Below are 16,374 nucleotides of genomic sequence, written 5' to 3' on the forward strand. Positions count from 1 at the left end.
CCAGGCAGCCGGGCCGGTTCATTCATGCCGCTCCCCGCCCCGCCCAGGGCTCCTTGAGGGGACCCTGCCCAGCCCTCCCCATGTCCTGAGGTGTGCGTCGCTTGTCTAGAGGGAAAGGCATCCAAAACTCTTGAGAAAGAGGTGATATGTCTTATTAGACCAACTAGAGAGCTGCAAAAAAAAAATTTTTTTCATGCTCTGGCCACACACCAGGGACCCCTAATGGCAACATTGCAGCCGCTCTCTCTTTCTCCCTCCCCCAAGCCTCTCAGAGGGTTCAGCGCCCTTTGGAGGCACCATTTCAGTGCCTGTCGCCCACCAAACTTGCCAAAGTCCCTCCATGATGCCGCCAATTCTGACCCTCCCCCACGGATGCACCTCCAAGTCAGCTACACCTCCGAGTCACCTACCCTCCAAGTCTGCCTTCTGCCCAGCTTCAAGCTTCCTACCCTCTCGACAAGCCTTGCACCCCATTATTTTTCAGGTATCATTTGGGGGGAAAAAATGTTGGGAAAATAATAGGGAGAGAATCTACAGGGATCCTTCAACCAAATCAAAACTGTACGGTGATTCAGCGAACGCAGTAGTGACATTGGGACAAGCGAACAGGCCAAAACCACATGAGATGAAGTCCATGGAGAAGGAGATGCAGGTTAGGAAGGCACACGCAAAAACAGAAAATGCACCCATGGGTTTGAAAACAAAACACTTAAAAAAGCTGTTTTGAAACTCTGGGCAATGAAATGAGCATGGAAGCAAATGAGTGCATCTGTCCTCTCTGCAAACAAAACAAAGTTCAGAGCTTGCAGGGGTGAGGGGTGATTGCAATGTGCCGGTTAGCTCCCTTGAAGCCTGACAGAAGGTCATTAGTTACATTTTGTTTCTTTTTCTTTCTTTTTTTTAGCAAACTTCCTTAATTTTTTTCCAAGAAAGACTGTAGAATAGTGTTAGAGGTGACGAAACACATTAGATACAAGAGACCTAAATCACTATATATATATATAAACAAATTTTGGTAACACTTTTGATAGAGAGCCTTATGCTGGCATCAAACAAGGAGTGACACCAGGAAGAGCACACACCAACTGCTGCAGCTTCCTTAGCCAGACGAAGGGTTTTTGAATCCGAAAGCTTGCTTAATAACTATTCTCCAACCATTTGGGTTGGTCTAATAAAATATATCAAATTCACCCAAGGAACCTTGTCTGCCTATGTCGGCTACAACCCGAACCCCTGCAATGTTATTTCAGGACACTTGAGCATGGTGACATCATCTTTTGGGCCCAGCCTAGCAGCGCTTCCTAAGCACAGCTTGTACTGACTCCACTGGGAATAAGATCAAGCCCAATGTCATATTCATTAATTAGGCTAGCTATAGGTAGATTTTTTTTTAAAGAAAAAAACTACCACTTGTAAGATTATATTTTTCCCCTCATTCAAGGAGCCATTTACATGATCATTTGTAATTGGGGTTAGTAATCTTTATTTTGGGCATTCTCCCACAAGCTATACACAGAACACTTATATGTTCTGGACCTTCGGGGCCTGATTTTGTGGTGTGGCCATTAGAGCAGACCCCACAGTCAGCTCAAACTCTGAGATAAAGGGCCAGAAACTGTTGCAGCCCAAAAGCACTTTTAGCACTTTTACAGGAACTGTAACAACTTCTCCTTCTCAGCCCTTTGCTGAGCTTGAGACCGATAAAGACAGAAATAAGGAAGTTTGAGACATCAGTATATTTATATTTTGACGGTTTTCTTTGGGGGGAGTGGCTTGGAGAGAAGCCTTATGAATATTTAAAACAACTTGGAATAAAAGATTTAAAACCAGTTTAGGTTTATCAAAATTGCTGAACTAATTAAAATAAATATCTACCACAGTTTTGAACTGAGTTGGAAGAACTTCTAAAATCCCAAATTGTACTTCATAAACCTTTCAGGCTTTGTTTCTCCTAAAATAGTAGTAATGTCCATGAAATCAAAGAGGTAAATAGTTATTCTCTGTTACCTATCTATTTTCTTGCCGTTGTGGTTCTGTTGATGTAGCTGAATTAAAAATTTGATCTAATGTCTTGAAAAAACAACTGAAAGTTATTTTGGGGAACAGCTAGCAGGTGTTTTTAAAAAGTTACTCTGGTCCCAAAATAACTTTTTTTTTTAAGACTGGTATGTAAAGTTTCACTTGAAAGAAGTTTAAACATGTACATTGAATAACACGAGAGTTACATGGACAGTTTTTAATCCCATCTTTCTTTCGATTTGCTATATAAGTGGTCCAAGCTTTCAAAGTCTGTGGCCAAACTGTCGTTGAAGTCAGAGGGATCATGCTCTTCATTTTTAAAGGGGAGATTACATTTCCTTTTCTTTCCTAACACTCGCACAATATCCTGTACTGAGACTAGGACCTTTGCAGAGGTATGGAGCAATCAGCAGGGAGGAACATACCGGATTTCATTTATGTTCTAAAATGTTATACTTTTATTTCATTTGTCTTCATTTGCTTTAAAGTCCTGATTCAAAATCTGAAGACATTGGAAAGACTAACATTGATTTCATTGGGATTTGGTTTGCAAAGGACAGGTGGACTGTCTAGCTCAAATTCTCCCTTCCCTTTCACTTATTCAAGCCACAATAATTGACAGCTTTGGCCCTTTGTATATAAATAAACAGTAATGGAAATTTAGACCCATTTCTTTTCTCTCCTCTAATGAAACAAGGCAAAGAACAGCTCTTTATGGTGAAGGATTTTACTGAAACCCTTTATGCACTAAAGTGCTGTGCAGCTTTGGGGCCAAAGCAGCCACAGTTCTCAAGTTTGACTCTTAAATGCCTTTCTTATCAGGTCAAGATTGACTGGGTCTTTATTCAATTTAGGCCAGATTCTACAATCCCCTATTTATGTTAGTAGCCCTTTTTAAATCAGTGGGACAATTCGTGTGGGAGTTCTCACACATCCAAATCTGGCTCTTGAAAAAATATGATTTTATTAAAGGGAAACAAATTTTACAACAAAAATTTGCCTGCAGCTATGCATTCTTCTAAACTATTGAGAACCTCCTTTTCAGTTTCTCAGCCTGAATTTATACAGAATACCCACTTGTCTTCCAGTATTCAAGTTGAATTTGAGAAGTCTCAGTGACTACTGCTAAGAGTAAAGATTACTTATTACCTTGCAGAATTGGTCCCTTTTTCCTTATGCCCTGCATGCACAGTAGAACACCAAAGGCACACACTAGATAGTTACACTACTTTTATTAGCATTATACTTTCAGACTTTCAAAAGTATATTGTCATTGAAAAATGATAGTTCACTTCTGTGTTTTCCATCTGTATTTTAAGCCCCAACAGCAAGGTTAATTTGCTTTACATGTGACACTACAAAATTAACCAAAAAAACTATGAAAAGAAAAATATACACATCATGGCTTCTCTTGGACCATCCAATTTTTAAAACTGAAGTTTTACCCCTGGTAGAAACTAAATCTAGTCTCTTTGGCAGTGACCAAAAAAAATCATTAGGCATTGGTGGCCTGAATAGATCTATCCAAATGTTGTTGTAAAAAACAACTATAATGTAATCATGTATAATTATTATTCATATTTGCATTATGTCCTATATTAATACAATTACATACATATTGCATGTTCATATAAATTATACAATTGAACATGTATTCTGCAAATTAAGTTGAAAGTGTGTGTGTGTGTGTGTGTGTGTGTGTGTGTATATTGCACAAAGCAAGTGAGGTTCCCGTTTGAAACACATTGTTAATAAATGTACAATATAAAGTCTGCAAGGTCTCTTCAATGTTCATGGTCCAAAGTTAAAAATAAGTCATAACTTCCTGTACAGATACTCATATTGAACTGCGAACTTAGTTGTTAAATGCACATATGTTTGTGGAGGAAGGGTAAATTTTAGACTCTTAAATATAATGCAGATACTTTTGGACTCTAAAGATGTGCTCAGTCTACAGTAGTTATCGTGTCTTGTACAATGGGCAAATGGTCGTATTTGGCATATAGTGGAATACTCGTGGAGTGGTGTAACTATTTCAAAGAACAACTTTGCTCTAGCATAGTTTTGTTATCACTTCATTTATGGCCAGTGCCAATTAGAATGCATTAATTTGTTGAAACTTCCTTTTTTTTTTAATTTAAATAGCGCTTCATCATGCCCATGTACACTGGGATTAGATCTCCCCAGCACAAGGTAACGTAGACTGAATGTCCTGCGTGCAGAATAACAAGGGCAAGATGCAGGGAAACCATGTGAGCAGTCCACAGCTCTTGTACTCTGTGTGCAAAGCTGTGAGGGCTATATACTAAGGGGTTTAAGAATGGGATTCTTGAGTTTGTGATTGCACAGATAACAAGTCTAATTCTCTTTGTGGGGAGTATCTGCTTTTCAAGGGTACAGTCAGCTCTAGTTGGGGATAAGAAGGCATTGGATAGATGTAGGGCTTCCAGGAAAGTTCTCAAGGAAAACTGCCTTCCTATGGGTCCACATACAAATCCATTTCACCTCTTCTCTCAGCAGAATGATAGGAAACATCTTTGTGAGCACTAAAAATAACAGTAGCAATAATTTACTTGAGTGCCATGAAGTGTATCTATAAAGTTAATTGAATATAAAATTGACGTTTCAGCTTCAGTTTCTTTACTCCTGCAGACTCAAATTAGAAAGCCGGTGCTGTTTAGATGGAGACATTTTATTAAGATTACTTTGTTTTTTCCAGCTACTGTCTGTCAAATGCTCTTCTGGTTATAGCGGAAGAAACCACAGATTTTTATATAACAGTAGCATAGAACATGAGGATGGAAATAAGAACTTAAGAGGTCATCAAGGTAGTAAGATGTAGTGAGTTAGATGATAGCCAGATCTGTAAGAAAAGTATTAAGGAGGCAGTATTACTGCATGTGATTCTCAACCAGGTGCTGTGGCACCCTTGTGTGCCATGAGATCCTTTTAAGGCTCCTGTGCAGTGCCGCTCATTATTAAGCACTGTTAGGTGTACAGGCACCTATACATGATTTACAAGACAAATCCAGAGATTTTAAATAGGAAACCATAGTCTCAAAAACATTCTGATGTGTTGTGGTTAGAGATCAGAAGGCAATATTTTTACAGTTAAGGTGGCCAAAATCTGGAACCAACTTCCCAGGGAAGTGGTCCTCTCACCTTCCTTGGACAAATTCAAGAGGAGGTTGGATGATCACCTGTCTGGGGTCTTGTGAGCCCAGCATTCATTCCTGCCTGTGGCAGGGGGTCAGGCTAGATGATCTGTTCAGGTCCCTCCTGACCCTAGCTACTATGAAATTATGGTCTTTCTGAGTTCTTTGAAATGGAAGAATGGTTCCGTTATTTTTCTGTAATCCAAAAGGTAAGAGCTGGCATTTTCTGGGGGGTGCCTTGAGTCTAATGAGGGAGGGGTACCTTGAGTCTAAAAAAGCAGAGAACCACTGCCTAGATGACTATACTTTTTAACACTCCTTGTTTAACTGTTAAGTTGATCAAATAAGTGAGATGAAATATCTCTAGTCTTCCCACAGTTAGCTATGTAGAAGGCAGTGCGGTTGCTTTCAGTTTAAGCTGGTGAAAGTGAGAGAAGAATCAGACTTTAAGGTATTTAGTGTAATAGCTATACTGTTGATTACTAGGAGTCAAATTTCGCTTTTAGTTGTATCATTTCAAATATCAAGTGGCTTTATTGACTTAATGGAATTACTCTGAATTTAAAAGTATGTCAGAGAAAGAGGATGACTCTAGAGTTGACTTTGATAGTGTTGCTCTTAATTTAAACTGGTGAATTGCAAATAAAAGCCTAAAATGGATATTTTTTCAATATTGTACGAGTATGTAGTCACGCCAAATTTAAACTGAAAATCTGTTGTGGGAGTTATGTTTGGAAGATAAAATATAGTAGTGTGATTTCCACTCACCAGTTAAGTAATGTGTTTTGTTGGACCAATTGTATAGTTGGGAGAGATGTTGGATAAGCTTTTAGGCACAGAGTGCCCTTCCTCAAGTCTGAGAGAGAAGATCTTGCTTCTGGCATAATTCTTACAATACCACTCCAACCCTACCATTAGACATAAACTTAAGGATGCACTAAGTACTCCCACTTTTGAAAATTTGGTTTGGTGTTGTTGTCATTTTGAGTTGAGCCAGTTTAATACTCTTAGTTCAAAGAATTATTTTTACAAGATGGTGTGAATTTTGAATTTAATTTCCCACCTCTAAGGCCTATTAGTTGAACTATGACACATTTTAGAGTTAATATGAACACTATTACAGCATTTGTTTAGTTTACAAATTTGGAAAATATTTAACTGCATGTCAAACTAGACATACATGAATCTAATGGGGTACATTTTGCAAGGAGGTCTGTAAAGCAAATAATAGCATGTTTAAGTGAGGGGTTATATTTGCAAATCAGATAATTGAGTTAACTACCTATTAGACCAAGAGAATGTAACTTCTGGGATATATGTCACTTCATCCAAACTGTGACATACCTTTTAAATGATCTAGTCCCTGATCTGAGGCAGCCTTAGAACACTGGATTTCTCAAGTGGGGATGGACAGAACGAGTAGTAAGGGTTTTAATCATCCCAGTATGCATCTAAATGAAGAGCACGAGTTTCCCCTTACTATGCACTAGATTCTTCTATGTGCAGTAAAAGGAACCTATGTCCAAGCAAAGGTAAAAAGGGATAGGTCATCATTACGTTAGAAACAAGTTTCAGTTACAGCTTTTTCTGGCAAGCTGCAACTGTGGAATCAGCATCTCACGATGGCCTGGTAGCAAGAAAACCCAAAACCATCCTCACCCCAGAAGAGAAAAAGAACAAATGACTAGTCCATACATGGTGCAAATGGATGTTATGTATCCATAACATACTCAATAAGAGTATTGATTAAAGGATGAGTGAAAAAGAGCAGATAGATGTTGGAGAATTTCACAATTCAGCTCTGGAAAGGTGACAAAGAATCATAGGGATATGGTCATGTAACAGGTGCAGACTAGCCATAATACTCTGGTCCATATCCAGTAGGTAGGACAGAATGCACCCCAAAGGCATGCCAGTACTAGCTATTGTTCCATAGCTAGTGTATTTGGCACTAAATAGTCATTTTCAGATCATTTTGCAATACAGTATCTGGTATTGCTCAAAAGGCAGCACAGTGTAAGAGAACATTTTTTGAAAATGAACTATTTTCTCAGCCTGGCTGCTGCTTACTGCAGCATCAGTGCAAAAGCTAGGGAAATATTGCCCATTGGCCCAGAATACTGTGAAACCAGGTGCATCCTCTTTCTGCCCAGGATGATTAATGGGCCTTGCCAGGAGTGTTTTCACTGGTCTTGCTGCTGCAAATAGGTTTTCTTATGTGTGGGGGAAAGGGATAGGGGTTATTTGCCTCTTTCATAGCATCTTCAAAACTTAGATCTGTAAATTTGATTTGAGCGGTGGATAATATGTTTAATCCAGGCTGTCAATCAGTGATGTTATGAGTCCCTCTGTTTATGAGACTGCTTTGGATGGCAAGGTAAAACATTCTGTCAGATAGTAGCTGAACTATTTCTTCTTTGGATGACGGATGGTACTTGGAGGGGACAAGTACTAAGTGTGTTCACTCTGTTAGTTTAGGATACTGATGATCTTATGCTAATGCACATTAGTAATGTTTCATCTCACAACCTGCCTTTCAGTTAGGTGTCCTGGATAGCTAACAAAGCCAAGTCAAGAACAGGCCCACTGTTGAAGGAAAAATCTTGTCCTCTTCTTTAGTGCCACCTTTGCTTAAGAAATCAAGCTTTGATATTGGCAATTTAGGTACTATAGGCCAATGTCACACCTTCCATTAAAATAAAAAGTATATTTGACTTTTTCTTTCCTTTTCTCTGGGAATGAAGTCTTCAGCTTGTATAATTGTCTGCAGAGATATATAAATTGAACTGTCTCTGTACCTGTGGGAGCTAACCTCACCCATTTCCTAGTGATAACATCTAGTATTTCTAAGACTAAAGTAACTCAGCGGAAATATATCAGTGTGCTGCAATCCTCTCAATCCCAAAAGCTGAGAAAAAAGATTAATTTGTTTCTGTAATTCCCATTTTAGTTTTGTGTTTTAAGATTTTTCAGATTATGCTTGTGACTACAGATTCTGTATGCAGTGGCCTATATCTGAATGAAGAAATGCCCCAGTTCTACTGCTTTCATTCCTGTTGATTTTTATCTTATTACAATATGAATACTCTGAGAATGTAAGTCCCACTGTAAATGAGTGCTATATATTGAAGCTCTCCAAGAGACCCAAGCCAGTTGTGTATTCCTCTGGTGAAACTCAAGACTTTGGGAAATATTTTTTACAACCTGTTTCAGTGAAATGACTGAAATGTGTCATTATAAATCTGCATGTTTGTCTCAGTCACTTAAGGGCATGTGATTGTGGTGTACTGATAATACTTGCTTAGCGGTTGGGAACACCATTAACATTTAAAGCTTTTAGACCAGAATATAAGGCTGAGATGTTCAAAATTGCCCAAAGGAGTCCACAACCTTTAGACATCTTTGAAAAGTCTTACATGACTACTGCTTGTCTAAAAATTGTTGTCAAATCCCTTTATTTAACCAGAAATTAAACAGACCATTTAAGGCTCTATAATATTATACGGAAATTGAAAAATGCACCGCCAGTTCTGCTCAGTTCCTGTATTTCCAGCTGCATAAATGCTTGTCAGCCACTACAGTGTCCTTTCAATTTTGTTTCAGGATAAAAGTCTCTTATTTTTGACACAGGATTTGTGTTTGGCTCCCTTTTGTTTTGCTTCTAGTATGATCTCTTTTTAATATCCAGTTTCTTGAGTTGATGGCATCTTAGTTCCAGTCTCCTGGAGTCCATGCTGAAATCTATAAATTGTGATGAGCAAGACAGGGATGGCATGCATAGTTATCCAGGTTGAGAACAGAGCCTGGAAAATGCTGAGGCTCTTCAGAAGGATACTGTGACCTGCAACTTTCACTGTAGACAGTTGGTATAAAGGATGCACGCTACCATGTAGGGGGAAGGGGTACCCAGGATCAGGGCTATGGTTTTGATTTCTTCAGTTTGGGAAGTCAGGTAAAAAATATTCCAAGGTTTGTCATCTTGGAAATTGAATATTCCTGACTCACAACAGAATTATAGGCATACTGTCTCTCCTGGATAAAGAGAAAATCCAGGATTACACTATTTAAAAATAGTTAATCTGAAAAAAAATTTGAATCAATTTTAATTCAAGATTTATGTAAAAGTTCTTATTTTATCTTTACTGATTTGCCCTCACCTGGTTTGTCACAACAGCCTCTGGATTACAGCCTTGATTGTCTCTAAAAGACAATCTAAAAGATGGATAAAGTACCTCTGGAATTGTGTTACACTGGATATGTCTACACAAGAGGTTTTACTGTATAGATTAGTCTGATGCATGGTATAGCATCACCGTCTACATGTGTATACATTTACTGCTCAGTAAATTAGTCTACTGTGCAGTTAACTACTACCTGTTAATACAGGTAGTAAACTAACTGTGCAATAGATACTGTGTAATAACACGTGTGTAGATGCTGACCAGGGTCAGCACCAAGACCAGGGGGCCACAGGACACGGGGAACTCCCTTGGTCCTGGTGCTGCTTGGCTCCTGGCTCCCTCCAGGAGCTGGGAACTGAGCAGCGCCAAGACAGGGTAGCTCTCAGTCCCCCCACCCCTCCCATTACAGCGCTGCTCAGCTACTGGTTACTCAGCTACTGGTTCCCAACAGGAGCTGGGAGCTGAGAAATACCAGGACTGGAGAGCTCCTTTATTCCCCGTGTAGCCGGGGCTGGCTAGGATCTGTTCCACTTCTGAAGGGAAGAATAGGTTAGTGAATAAGATACATAGCAGTGCCCACTGAGTGCAGTCCTCCTCAGCAACACCTCTTTTCAAAAGTCATGGTGAGCCACTACTTTAAATGCATTCTGACTTCTTCACTCCCACATCTGAGCTGTGCCTCTCTTTCCCATTTCTAATGATTCCTGTTTTTTCACCAGCCCTAAGTGTCCAGCAGACATCACCAAATGGGGCCCTAAACAGTTCACCCAGAATCCCTTTATCATACCCTCTGTCAGCCTGGTGCATATGATTAGTGTGGCCCCACCCTCCATGAGGTGAAGCCAGACCAGGTTGCCTTTTTGAGGGGGCATATCTCAAATACACACACATACTGAGCACTACTGAGCTGTGGGGTCACCATGGCTTGACATGCTGCTCACTTTGCTGGTGCCCAGCTCAGTGAACCACATGGTAAATGATGAGTCTTTTGGCTTTGGACTAATATCATGCATCATTTGTTCTATACATAAGTAGGTGCCAAAGTGCGACTTTAAAGTGTGTTTATGGAGTAGCTGTACTAAAATTTGCAGCATTTTCAGAAAAAAGGTTAAATGTATGAATTCTGGATGAACTAAGTCTATGGGTACTACATACAAATTACTACAGCTATGTTTATTTTAAGGTCGGTTATTTTAAATTTGCTTCTCGCTTTCTTACTTCCATGTGCTCAGAGAGAGCAGCATCTGACATTGGAGTAGGGGGTGGGGAAGAAGGGCCTGTAGGGAAAAGAAGGGCTACTTGACCCCCCCAGATTTATTTTCCCTGCTGTAGCAGTAGGAGAGGGACAAATTCATGACAAACCTCCAATAATAGATTCTATATCTGGAAAATTGTATCAATTTTTTAAGATTTCTATATATAGAATCTAATTCTTAGGGGGTCATCTTCTAATCAGGGTCACCTTATATTTGAGTAATTACAGTATATATTTGCTGGATGGACATATGCATATGAAGGAAGTTTCTTGGTGATTAATGGAAAGTTTCAGTGGAAAATTTCCTGGTGATCTTGCTGGACTGTGGATTAGGTCTTATTTAAACTGATGCGGTTTCCTTTCAAATCAGTAGTAATTTTGTATAACTTTAGGAGCAAGATTGAAACATGAGATTTACTAATTTTCCTCAAGAGACACTCCATTCAAGACAAAAAAATGGGCAAAAGATACCACAAAAATCCTTGCTCGTGCATTCTGTAAATCAGTTCAATAATTCCCTAAGTATTTAGAGGTGGCTGTTGGCTCCAGGACTTCATTACATAACTGCTCCTGAATACAGACTTTGTTAGCATTGTTAGCATGACATTGGAGTCAGTAGACATTCACAGATGTTTAGGGCTGGAAGGGACCTTGTGAGATCATCGGGTCCAGCCCCCTTGCTCTGGGCAGGAAAGACTGCTGGCATCAAATAACCCCAGCAAGGTGTGCATCCAGTCTATCCAGGGTAGGTGCCTGCACCACCCCCACTGGGAGTCTATTCCAGAGTCTGGTCATATGAACCATAAAGAAGTTTTTACTTATATCCTGTCTGAAACCTTCCTCTAGAAGTTTATGACTGTTGCTCCTGGTTTTCCTCTGGGGCACTTTGGTCAATAGTTGTTTGCCAGGCCCCTGAAGCTCTCCTCTGATATATTTTTAAGCTGCCACTAAATCTCCCTGAAGTCTTCTCTTTTCTAGGCTGAACAGTCCCCTATCTGTCAGCATTTTCTTCGTATGACTTGCTCTTCAGGCCTTAAGTCATATGTGTGGCTCTTCTCTGGACTCTCTCAAGCTTCTCCACATCCTTCTTGAAGTGTAGCACCCAGAACTGGACACAGTATTCCAGCTGTGACCTCACCAGTGCCAAGTAGAATGGGAGAATAACTTCCTTAGTTTTGCGTGAGATGCATTCAGCATATTGTTTGCTCTGCTAACTGTAGGATCACACTGACCATTATGACCCCCAGGTCCCTTTCAGATGTGGTGCTAGCCAGCATAGCACCACCAAGCCTGTAAGTTACTTACAGATATTTCCTCCCCAGATGGAACACTTTATGCTTCTCAGTGTTGAACAGCATCTGGTTCTGGTCCACTCATTTAACTAATCTGTCTACGTCCGCCTGGATCATCAGCCTACCCTGAGGCATGCCCGTATGTCCCTAAAGCTTAGTGTCATCGGCAAACTTTGCCAGTATGCTTTTCACCCCCACATCCAGATCACTGATATAGATGTTGAAAAGTATAGGTCCAAGTACCGAATCCTGGGGAATACCCCTTGCCACCTTCCTAGGTTTAATCCCACAGCCAGTTTCCCACCCATCTGACCATTGAACTGTTGAGCCCATAGTCTCCTAGTTTTACCTTGGGAGCCTCATGGGACACTAAGTCAAAAGCCTTCTTAAAGTCCAAGTAAATGATGTCAACCTCATCTCTCTTATCCAGGTAGTGAGTAACCCAGTCGTAGAAAGAGATGAGGTTAGTCAGACGTGACTCTACCCACGACAAAGCCATGCTGGCTGTCGTTATTACTGCCAACTGTAGAACTATGGATTAGTATCAATTAAAATTTCTTTATGTGTAAATCCATTCCCTTCTCAGTCTACTTAGTCAAACTTTTCACTGCATCTAGAATTAAGGCCTTTCAAAATCTTTGTCTTGCTGGCATGTTTGGTATACTTGTTACATCAGTGCACATCACACTAACAAAACACTTTTTAGGACAAAAGCAGTGAGCAATATTGAACACAGTGCAGTCCACAAGAGAGACCCCCCACCCCACCCCACCCCACCCCACCCCAACTCAGCTGTAGCAAAATCTTCATTGGGTTCTAAGTTAGATGTAAGATGCGAGTCTGGGTACTAGGCATTAAAAATCACTTTGCCTATAAGGGAACATCCTTCCATACAAATGATACAATCTGTTTCATAGTTAAAATGTTTGCTTTGACAGAAGTCATCTTTCTTCCAGAGGCAGTATCTATATCCACGGCAGCAAAAGTGTTCCCTGAGCAGAAGACGAAGTATGATTTGGTAACCACTAAATACATTTTTTCTCTTTAGATAGCAGAAGCAATTAACTTAGATGTAGAAGGCAATGTTAGGGTCCCCACCTTTCTCCTGAAAAATGTAATCAAAGAAACATCATCATATCATGTGCTTCAAAGATACCAAGCTGTTTTCCAATAACATTCTTTACTTAAAGGAACTGAGACAGGCAGTTCACCATCTTAGTCAGAAGTTAGGTAGAAGGCAGGAGAGTGTGGTACCTTAGGGCACTTCTACACGTGATCCGGGGGGGCGGGAGGTGTGCTTTAGAGCAGTTCCAAGAGCTGCTCTAATTAAAGTGCTGCAGCATCTTGTGTACTAGTGTCCCTGTGCTTCAAAATGGCAGCGGAGGCACTTGAGCTAGAGCTCTAGTTCAGGTGGCCCTGCTGCCATTTTTAAGTGTGGGACCGCTAATACACAAGATGTGGGAGGCCACTGGAGCACTGTAATTACCATGCTCCAGCAGACTCCATTAATTGAGTCTGCTCCAACACACTTTAATTCCAGAGCGTCAGAGCAGTCCAGCAGCATGTCTACTTATAAACTAACTTGTTCATAGAGCCATGACCTTTCTTAGGCTACAGTCTATTTTATCAGTAGCTGTCTGATTAAAGGATCCATGGCTAGGTTTTCAAGTGGAAAGCACGTTGTGTCAAACAATTACAAGGACGCTGGAGTGTCCGCTGAGAATGGTCTTGTGGAGGAAACTGGGTGATCCACTTGGCCCAGTTTTGGCATTAAAAAGAGGGATGGAGAAGAGTTCTGTTCCTTTCTCCCACCATCAGCACAAGAGAATTAAGAATGAAGTTAAAAGCAGCATTAGCAAAATACATTTCATGTTTATAACCATTGCTGTCAGACTAAAAGAACCTCAAAATAAATGAAGTTCTAGATTTTTTTCCCGTACTGTTGCAGTGTTTTTGTAGAGACAAGATTTGTAAGGTAAGGCAATCTCTTTTCTTGGACCAACCATTCACCCCACTAGCAGTAGGGATAGCATTACTGTTGCCAAGTAAGCTGCCACTTGGTATTTTTTCTTAAAGCTTCAGATCTTAGAGTCACTTAGCTTTGCCAGAATCTTATCCGTCACTTAAAATAAAAACAATGTTTCTGGCCTTCATTTTTGTTGTGAAAAACCTTGAAAATGTGGGCCCTAAAATCTCCAACACCAGAAGGCAAATAAAAGGAACACTATTTTTAAAATAAAACTCATGGTTTTTAAGCTGATTTAATGATATTTTTATTATAAAATAGAGGTAAAACACTGTTTTCTGTAAAGCTAAGAATGCCCAAATTTAAGTGATATGAAATCACCCTACACTATCACCTACTTCCCATAAGGTGAATTTTAGAGCTCCCACTTACTTCAGTGAGGATTGGGCCCTTAGTCTAGGTATTGGTACAAGAAGTCCTTTAGTACCTGCAGGTCAACACACACATTATATCTGGGCCTGGACCAAAATTTAATTAAACTGGCATTTTGTTCAGGAATACAATCTCAGTGGCTTAAAGATAAAAAAAAATATCTTACATAAACAGTGTAGTTATCTAAACAAAAAAAGCGATCACTGGAAAGCCAGGGAATTCAAGGATAAGAGTAAAAGTAATTTAAACCAAATTTTTGTAAAATATAAAATATGTAGACAAAGTAGACCGCACCAGATGCTTTTGAGATTTATATTAGGGGACAGAGCAATGAAACTGCAATGAAAATGAAGTTTGCTTTAAGAAAGTAGATCGATATATAGAATGTAACTATCAGGAGTGCAGAAGGCAGTGTGCAGAGCAATTGAAACCCAACAAAATACCCAACAAAGGCGTGTTTTAGAATTTGATGTACAAGTTCCAGCAGTGACTAATCATGGGTAATTAAACCTTAATAAATGAAGTTAAGTGACATTGGAGTCAGAAACAACAATTTAATCCTCAGGGTGATCAAACAGCGTGGCATGGTCAGAGAAACTACATTTTGTCATGCAAAAGACTCATTTATCACCGTAAGGAAATTAGCTTTACTGCTAAAAAGAGAAGTAAAACCAGAATGAAAAAGGGTGCTACAAAATTGAAATGGCTGGTGGAGCATGGAGTGAGGCTTAGAGGCATGCTGCTTTTTGGCTATAGTGTATACTGCTGGCAATTCTCCAAAGAAAGCCAGTGTGGCACAGGAAATATGTTGGTGATCCTCTGTGTGTCACTTTGAATGAATACCGAACCAGTCTTAGTGACAACAGTGGGGTGCTGTCTGTTGCATATGGAATAAAAATCAGAGTCCTGATTGCTTCAGATCATTAAAGATTCTCTGGGAATTTTTGCAATACGTAGGAAAGTTTTCCAAATTCCACATTGCACGATAAACTCAACTTTTGGTTTTAAACAGGGTTCTGCTTGGCTTCCTCTCTTCAACTATATATTGTTAAACAGTTGCTGTGTTCTTCCTTGATTTTTGCATAATAGCGTCATAAAAATTCCTTTCCCCAGGCTCCACTGAAAATAAAATTTTCACTTTAATAGCCAGCAGGTAAAAATAAACATTTCACTGCAATCTAATGAATTAAGACTACTCTAAATGTGGACACAGAAAAGTTACTAAACTTGAGGTGTCATGTTAAAATTTTTTTGAAGATAAGAAATGAAAATTGTTCATATTTTAAATCTACCAAGTATATAAATGCAGTAGACATGTATACATCTGCTTTCAGTGTGAAAATAATGTGTGTTTATAGTGCCTCTAAGATAACTGACCCAATTTGCAATGATATGAAGTATTCTGTGGGTTACATATAATTGTCAAACTATGCTATTCACAGATATAATTACTTTTTGAAGCCAGTGCCAACAAAATAGTTACATGTTTCTTTCTATGCATGCACAATTCCTTTTAGCAGCAATGAGTGTTACATTTCTTTTAAAAAAATCAGTGTGGAATTGCTCTGAAGGAACAATGTGGGAGGCAGTCATTGTACTCAATCAATGCAGGTCACATTTCTCTTCAATAGATAATCCTAAAGTTATAGAAGTTAGAAGTTGAACAGAGATATAAGCTCATTATTTGCTTAGGAATGACTTTTCCTTTGTGTGTGCATTCGTTATTTTGTCTAGTCTAGTTTTAATTGTGCCAAGAAACAGGTTCAGCCAGTTCTTCAGCAGATTTTTTACAGCATTTTGCATCTTGTTTTTCAGATTACTCAGCCTAAATTTTCCTTTTCCTCTATCCGAGTGCATTATTCCTGGGTATTATATTAAAAACAAAGAACAGAGATAATTTTACTCCACTCAGATTATTTGCAGACCTTTATCAGGACCTCACCTTGTAACCACATAGCCAACTTCTCTTACTTTTGCATCAATTTCTTTACTCCTTCAATTATACTTAGTGTACAAGAATAACCTGCTGTTCCCAGGCTTCCCTAAGCATTACTGTTTCCTTTTCCTGATGCTG

The 16,374-nt window shown here is 39.5% G+C and overlaps 1 protein-coding gene across 5 annotated transcripts in view; it reads left to right on the top strand.

The window, feature by feature from the left end:
- Positions 1-12,837: 12,837 nt before the first annotated feature.
- Positions 12,838-16,374, top strand: part of SYK (spleen associated tyrosine kinase) — a 63,030-nt gene continuing 59,493 nt past the window's right edge. For 4 of the 5 annotated variants that reach the window (XM_025212970.1, XM_025212972.1, XM_025212973.1 and 1 more), the window contains exon 1: positions 12,838-12,920. The gene's annotated coding sequence lies outside the window, so the exon portion shown is untranslated. The remainder of the gene's footprint in view (positions 12,921-16,374) is intronic. The other variant, XM_025212971.1, reaches the window with a different exon arrangement.

The sequence above is a fragment of the Alligator sinensis genome, unplaced genomic scaffold (assembly GCF_000455745.1).
Source record: "Alligator sinensis unplaced genomic scaffold, ASM45574v1 scaffold590_1, whole genome shotgun sequence".
In the NCBI taxonomy this organism is placed as follows: Eukaryota; Metazoa; Chordata; order Crocodylia; family Alligatoridae; genus Alligator; species Alligator sinensis.